We start from the raw sequence: 7,898 nt of genomic DNA, 5'->3' as shown, positions 1-7,898 counted from the left end.
TTTCTTGCTTCAGCATTGGATTCAACTGTATCTGCGTCCTGAGGATGAACATACAGTTGACAGCGGGACATACCTCCCTATGTATTAGATATTAACCTATACTCATGCTAGACCACCATGGATAAGGGATTTCAATATTAATCAATTATTCACCCCAGACCAGCAGTGCTAATAGGATTTTAACCATTAATACACTCTAAACCCACAGGGATATTACAGGAATACTAACTAACCACTTAACCACCTGTAGGTGATGTAGTAAATGTAGAAATGTTGGAAAGTAATATAATGAGGTTTTTGAAGTTCCACAGCCTTGCAGAGAACACAGGGGTTATTTTCAGGGGCAAATACAGGATTTTTTAAAGGTGGGTATACAAGAGCTTTGGTGCCCACAGCAGAGAAAGAAAAATTCCTACGATTATACAGACTTTGCCATCTTTCTACATAAATTGCATTTTACATGTTAACAGTTGGTGGCTTTGGGGTTAGTGATAGTTTTCTTATCACGCTGCTAGTGTTCTACAGTGGTTAAGCGGTTCATACCTAATACTTCTGGTGGTCCAACGCGAATAAGGTGTATTGATATATATTATACATGGAGGTTATTAGTTAATAAGTTAACATTAGGTATGGTGCTTTAAGGGTTAAAACTTAAAGAAGCACTCTTGATTTGTTTTTTTCCGCCCCCCCCCCAGCCCGTTTGCAAATTTAATGTAGTGTAATGTAGTGATATGTATTGACTTACCCGATGCCGTAATTCATGGGACGACACTCTGTTGACACCCTGTATCCTGCAGCATCTGCTATAGGGACCTGTAGTCATGCTCTCAGTGCAAGTTTATGAGAGCCTTGATGTGAGTCTTATAGACTTGCATTGAGAGATTGACATCCAGTTTCTACAGTAGACGCTGTAGGATTTGGGATGTCAGAGTACAGATCACATGACAGGCGCATAATTCTTTATATATGTCACAGTTTTGATTGTAATCTTAGACAGAATATGATCAAAGGAAACAGGGATATTATGCAGGGAATTACTGGGACTTTATTTTTTATTTATTTAGTGTTCCTTTAGGGATTACCTGTCATCACTCACGTTAGTCACAAGAATGCTAAATGCAAGTATTTTTTTTATTGAAATGCCTGCCAAGTTTCCAGCGGTAAATAGTTTGACACACTGGGTATGTGAATTTTGCTTATTTTTAGTTTAAGAGTTATAGCAATTTCACGCAATGTTTTGTCACTATGTCAGTCACATATTATATACATGTAAACTAAAAAAAAGTATCCAGACTTATACTGTAACATAGGCTTCCATTGTGCAGGCGTATGTCAAAAGAGAACTTATGGCCTATGTTTGGCATGTTTAATTCTGGATACTTTTTTTTACCGTACTGAAAAGCATAGGCTATGGTAATCTAAGTTTAGTTCAGCATTATCAAGGGAGGTGCTGGCATTGTGACCGTAATATGGATTCTAAAATATAACTAAATTATGGCTATGTGAAAGCATTTTAAAGGCACGTTCACACGTGGCGGAATTGCTGTGGAATTCCGCTGCAGACAGTCCGCACTGGAATTCCGCAGCAGACAGTCTGTCCATTGGTTTCCACACCTTTTTAGTTATCTTCGTGCAGACGTTGCGGACAACTCCGCTGCGGACCATAGGCTGCGGTGCGGAATTTGGTGTCCACCTTTATACACTGGCTGTTGCGGACTTCATGCGTACTTGTGTTGGAATTTCTCCATTGACTTCAATGGATTTGAAAAATTACGCAATGAAATCCACAGATGTTATGTGTGTTGCGTTGCAGATTGCTTTCACGAACAGCATATTTCATCATTCTGGCTGGACCTATGTGTTTCGAGGCTTATAGCCAGACTGAGATGGAATGTTTTAAAAGAGAGCAGGATGTACTCTTCACCTGAATCCACAACGACTAATCCGCAGCAATTTACTTCACATTTTAGGCAAAGGCGCAACGGAATCTGCAACGCAGATTATGTGCGGCATTGATGCGGACAGTGTCTGCAGAATTCCGCCACGTCTGAACATGCCCTAAGGGTTCATGCACGCAGCCGTATTATGGTTCTGTGCATGAGTCGAATATTTTGAGCCAAGGACAGGTTCCAATCCTGTCCTTTGATATCATTAAACCTGTTTCCAAAGTTTGCGTTGGTAAAAACTTTCCTAATCTCAAAGGACAGGATCAGTTCCTATTCGTGGTAGTGAATATACGGCTCCTGCACATAGCTGTAGTATGGATGATCTCTTATGCATAAGCTCTTAGGCTAAGTGTGCAGTTGTAATATATATTTCAGTAATCTGGTTGAAAATGTTGGATGTGTAATGAATGGTCATAAATATTAGATCCATCCAAACACCCTTATTGCTATTATTGTAGCATGTAAATGGTGGTTTCAAACAATACTGTTACCGTGGCTGGAATTTATCTTGCTAGAATGAGAATGATTATTCCTGTTCCTATCCTATCAATATATCTCTCGGATCAGAACAATATCAATGCTCAAATAAAACATACACCAATATTGATTTGATAATTGACTGAGGTTGATGGTGTGCCCTTATCCTAGGTCTGCCTGGAATAATGACACTTTATAACTTTATTTTTTACTTGTAATGTATTAGCATACTCCTGTATGCCAATACATTACACTATGTCACTTTGACACAGGCTGCTGTTAGGGCAGCACATAGAGTGCCCTAACAGCAGGCAAACTGAACATACAGCCCTGGGGTCCTTTCTAGGTCCCCAGGGCTGACTGCTGAGGGATTCCCTGGTCTTTGATTACGTCACCGGGTTTCCGATGACGAGATCAAAGAGGGGAGTTTTCAGATCTGGATTGCGGCGATCAAAGGGTTAAACAGCTGGGGTTGGAATGTTTCCCGACCCCAGCTATGTTCAGCAGGCTGCTTTAAGATCAGGAGCTATTAGTTACAGCTCCTGCTTAGAGGATGAGCGCTCATCAGCCTCTCCTACCGCTGTAGACGAAGCACCTGCACCACCTGCCATAAAAAGACGGTGGGCGGTCTTTAAGGAGTTAATGAGGATCAAAGAGTTTGACAAAAGTTACAGAGATAACATTTGACCATATATAGAGACAGGAAAGCAGAGTTATATACCATAAAATAAAACGTTCAGCGTTGGAAATGAAGGTTCAGCAAAGAGAGAGTTAAATGGCAGGATTGGAATTAAATATGTACCTGTATGAAGAGAAGAGAGATGGATGCCTGCCTGCCTGTCTGTCATAGGATGCCACCTTTCCACAAGTCAGTGGTTTTTAATCTTAAGTGGGAACTCATTACTAGGTTTTTTCTTTTGCTTCTTATTCCTCTGTGATTTGAGCCCTGGAAAAGTTATACAAGTATTCTTGTTGTTTGGACCTTTTACCAATGGTCTGCTCCCAGGCAGCTTAGTGAACAATAGACCTTTACATTAAAAGTTGTCTTATTGTTTTAAATCCATAATAACAGCCATGGTTTTGGAATGGGATTTCCAACAAGCTGATATAGGTGTGATGGTCAAGTGTCCACAATCTTTTAGTCATGTAGTGTAAACGTGGGCCAATATCTATGAATATTTACTAGGTGCCATGGTATGATCAAGGTAGAAAGCTCTGAAAGAATTCAAATTAGTGTACTATTAGTTTATTGTATAAAATGCTTAAGAGCATTGTCAGTTTTAATGGTTGCTATAAAATGTTAGGTGCTCTTTAAACTTTCCGTTGCAATGCAGCCCGGAACTTTTAAGGAAAAGTCTTTAAATAGAACAATAATCTGTGTGACGCATGAATGTATATCTCAGGTCAGGAGTCATGCAGAGCAAGTACATACACATGACTTTGCAATGCTCGTACAGGTGTGGCTTTGCAGTTCATTCCACCCAACAGGTCTGACAAGATTGTTTGCTATCACCTCACTCAATAATAATCACTCACATTGTTTCGCCTTCGATTCTGATCTTTACAGAATGCATACAGGGGGGTATATATATATATATATATATATATATATATATATATATATATATATATATATATATATATATATATATATATTACCTGATATGTCAGTAGTGTCTTTACAAAAGTGCTTCATCCACTTGGCCATACATTACAAAACATATACAGTATTTCAATTTATAATACAGTATAATTACCTGTAGCTTTCTCCTAACAGCTGTCTATTTCATCATTCTGTAAATTGCCATTTTAGGAATTCCTGACATTCTTGTGATAGACACAATGCAACAAGTGAAATATATTTTTGTAATATGTACTTGTTTGAGTGCTGATATTTCCTCCAGTTCTTCTATTCCTCAGCACTAGCACCAGGCATCTAAGTCTATGAGAAATGTCTAATATAATCATGTATTTGTTTTCTATAACTCAGTTTACAACAGAACTCACGGATTCTGTCTACTGCAGTGTTAGGGTATGTTCACACGCTTAAGGATATGTTCACACGCAGTGGTTTTAGATGTAATTCGGGCGTTTTACTCCTCGAATTTCGCCTGAAAAACGCCCCTAATACGCCTACAAACATCTGCCCATTGCTTTCAATGGGAATTACGATGTTCCGTTCCCACAAGCCTTTATTTTACGCGTCGCTGTCAAAATACAGCGCGTAAAATGACGGCTTGTCAAAAGAAGTGTAGGACACTTCTTGGGACGTTTTTGGAGGCGTTTTTCATTGACTCCATTGAAAAACAGCTCCAAAAACAGCCGTAAAAAACGCAGCGAAAAACGCGAGATGTTAAAAAAAGTCTGAAAATCAGGAGCTGTTTTCGCTTGAAAACAGCTTCGTATTTTCAGACGTTTTTGCTCACTGCGTGTGAACATACCCTAACAAAAAACATCTGAAAATACATAATAATCATGATTTTAAGACGTTTTTTGAGCAACTCGCGTTTTTCGCTGCGTTTTTTTACAGCTGTTTTTGGAGCAGTTTTCAATAGAGTCTATGAAAAACGGCTCCAAAAACGTCCCAAGAAGTGTCCTGCACTTCTTATGACGAGCCGTCATTTTACAGAAAAAAAAATTTAGACTTCCCCACATTCCTAAAAGACAATGCAGCTAAAGGGAGTTTTACACTGGGCAATTATTGGGTAAACGATCGTTCATAGAACGCTCACTGACGATAATTGTCCTGTATAAACAGGGCAGCGATGAGCAGATGAACGAGAAAACGATCGGTCATTAGCTGATCGTATCGTTTTAAAAAAGTCAAATATTATCATGTCGGCAGTACATCTCCCTGTGTAAACTGCCGACATGATAATAATGTATGGGGACGAGCGATAGGAGTAACGAGCTCCTTGTGACAGGAGCAAACGAGCACCGATCATCGAGCTGTCTCATTGATCGGCACTCGCTGCACTGGCCAAAATCGTCCGGTGTAATAGGGCCTTTACAAGCAATGACTGATCTCTCTCTAATGGAGCTGAGCTAAAAAGTAGACAAGCTGTCAATTATAAAGAAAACAAATAGCCGGTAAAGATTGCACAAAAGCCATAACTTACATGTAACTTGTGTCCTATTGAACGATTATTTTAGTCTAATACCCATCTTCGTCTCTCCCAAAAGATGCTGATGGGAGTTAAAGAAGCAGCCCCTTCATTCTAGTGGTTGGCAGGGATCTTTTTTTATGAGAAATTGACAGGGTCAGGCTTCTATAGGATATACCATAAATGCCTGATAAGTGGGGTCCTATGTCTGGGACTCCAACCTATTGGAAGAAGGTGGCTGCCTAGACTACCATTCTGCATGAGCAGGCAACTAGGCCCATGCAGGGTGAATGGAGTGGACTGTTCTCCCAATTGAAGTCTTTGGGAGTTACGGAAACTTGTAATTCACAGACTTCAGTAGACAGTGGTATGTACATGCCCGGTCTCCTTTCCATTCAGTTTCTGCCTTGATGCAGAACTGGCTAAGGGGACTCCCGTTCTCCCAATAGGTGGGGGTCCCAAAGGTGGGATCTCCACCTCTCAGATATATATGGCAAATTTTGTCTAAAATGGAAAAAACACTGTACAATGCTCGAAAACAATAGAAGTGAATTGTACCTAAGCATCAAGTAGTCACTATGAGCACTTCTAAAGGAGATGAACACTAGCAGCTTGTCCCATACATATTCAGTGTGGCCACCACGTCACTTTGAGGACATCTACTTTATCCCTACCTCATAGATATCTGGCTAGTGATTACCACATAAAAAATGTAAGAAAGGTAGCCCTGATGTTGTATGGTTCTTCTCTTGTTTGATGTTTGGACTTACATGTTTTTTTTTTCAAGTTTTGGTTAATCCACCTCAGTTCTCTTCTGCATGGGCATTTGGTGGGAATGGAGCATCAGCTTTGACATCTACAGAAAAAAGGGGGGGGGGAATTTCCTTCAGCTCACCTTGTCACAGGTACACAGGTATGGTAGTCAGCGCACGGATCCTCGTGTCGGCACACGCAAGGGAAATGGCAGAAAAAGAAAGTTGGAACCAGCGCTGAGAGTGATGAATCTGTTAAAAACTGGAAACTTCTTCCAAGTTTTAATGTTGCTTTTGTAAATACAATGGACAAAGAAATAATAGTGACGGGCGGGTAATGTCCAGAGTACAGAGAGTGATGAGAAGATAGGCGGTAGCCTACGCGTTTCAGACCCCTGCTGGGTCCTTAGTCATGGCTTTGACATCTACCATGTGCTGTAACTAATAAAAATTGCTACACCAACCTTGATTTTTCCTAAATTATTTGACCTATATTGTATTTTTCTGAGCTGCTACAGTATTTGTAGTTACAGTTTGTGTTAGGTGCATCAAGGGCAGTCATCAAGGCAGTATAGGCGGTACTGCTGTCAGGAGCCAAATTTGGGGCCAGCTTACTATCAGAAGAAGCAACCTCACAGCCAGGTTTAAAGAAATAAATTTCTGGTTGCCAGAAAATGCAACTGGGGCGAGCTCACTAATTTATACAGCTCCCATTGAGTTCAATAGAAGCTGTATATCTGTCTTTTAGAGAAGAGAAGTAAAAAGTAATCAAAGGGGTACATCACTCCAACTGGGATATACAAAGGGCGCAGAATTTTTAATTGAATGAGTCCCTGAAATTCCTGATGGAGGCCCTGCGTGCACCCACTAATGGTTCTTCAGCTATGTGCCGTAGCTTATTTCAATAAACACTCATCCTGTTCAAATGTAGCTACCAAAAAATAGTACAAACAGTGTTACACTGTTACACAGACCAATTAGTAAGAACATACTTCAGTAAACCAGAGGAAATTCTACAATGTTACATAAATTAACAAAGTGTTGAAGCTGGAGTGTAAACATTAAAAATTGTAAAGGTAGTAGGAATATTTGCTTTGGCACAGTATCATTTGTTATAAAATCCAAACTCCAGAGAGTGTGCAAGCAAGGAGCAGACGTGCTTATACCCATTTGTAAAAGAAATTAACCTGCACTTGTCATTTTGTGATGATCCTTGTGACCTAAGATGGTATATATGCTCACCAAGATGGAATCTTTGCAAAGAATTCTTAATTCACGTAACTTAGCCCATAGATATTGTAATTTGTAAGTAAAAGACTAAAACGAAAAAGTTATAGCACATATATTACAAAGTGTGAGAATGTGAGTTAAGAATAAAGTAATATGGATCTCAACAGTGTATTGAATTGGCAAAAGCTAAAATAAGGTGTACAGTTCAGGAACACTTTGTCATCCCCTTTAACTTGGACAAAGAATTATGGTCTTTGCTGGATGTGAATCCTCAAGTCATGGCTCTTAAAATGATATCCAAAGAAGTATTTACCAGAAGCGTAGTGGCCACAGACTGGAATGAACAGCCAAAACCACAGTCAAGGTCCAGGAGCCAATGTCACAGATAG

The sequence above is a fragment of the Rhinoderma darwinii genome, chromosome 11 (genome assembly GCF_050947455.1).
Source record: "Rhinoderma darwinii isolate aRhiDar2 chromosome 11, aRhiDar2.hap1, whole genome shotgun sequence".
Lineage (NCBI taxonomy): Eukaryota > Metazoa > Chordata > Amphibia > Anura > Rhinodermatidae > Rhinoderma > Rhinoderma darwinii.
The sequence above is the reverse complement of the archived record's forward strand: the minus strand, read 5'-3'. Positions refer to the sequence as shown.